Source organism: Hippocampus comes, unplaced genomic scaffold, assembly GCF_001891065.2.
Source record: "Hippocampus comes isolate QL1 unplaced genomic scaffold, H_comes_QL1_v1.1 scaffold9, whole genome shotgun sequence".
Taxonomy (NCBI): domain Eukaryota; kingdom Metazoa; phylum Chordata; class Actinopteri; order Syngnathiformes; family Syngnathidae; genus Hippocampus; species Hippocampus comes.
In genome coordinates this window covers 6,576,091-6,576,659 of record NW_017805275.1, presented here as the reverse complement: position 1 = coordinate 6,576,659, position 569 = coordinate 6,576,091, and positions in this window count along the sequence as shown.

Genomic DNA, 569 nt, shown 5'->3' with positions numbered 1-569 from the left:
CTCCGTCTCCCGGCGTGCCTGTTTACCGAGCTGCAGATCTACGCGAGTGTCCCCAAACGTTTTTAAACGCACCAGTCAGTTGCAAGCAAGAGGCATTCCCAGCAGGAGAATTTGCAGCTTTTCTTAGAGGCTGTGAGCCACGGGTACCGTTCATAATTGCTCGTCTAAAAATGACGGACAAACCATTTTCCTTGCTGGGACAGGCTAACTAGCGCAGGAGTTGGGCGACCTCTTTGCACAATATCCAGCTTTTCGTGGAAGGCCCGTCTTGCAAATTGTGTGGAAAGTAGTTCTGCAACCAGATCAACGTCTTCTCCTTTGGCGATTTCGAGTTAAAATGCGAGCGATAGCTCTAGCAGACGCTAATCCAATCTTTTTTTTTTTTTTTTTTTTTTAATCTTTTTTGAACAAGTCAGGATACAATTCTCAGGAAACAGAAACGGCGCTAATCCAATCACCGAACGCGCACGGCCAGGCTTGACGTAAGGCCTTCTAGCTAGCCCTAGTACGCAGACGAGAACAAGTCAGGATACAGGATACAGATCACGAGTCTGAGACTCGTGATCTGA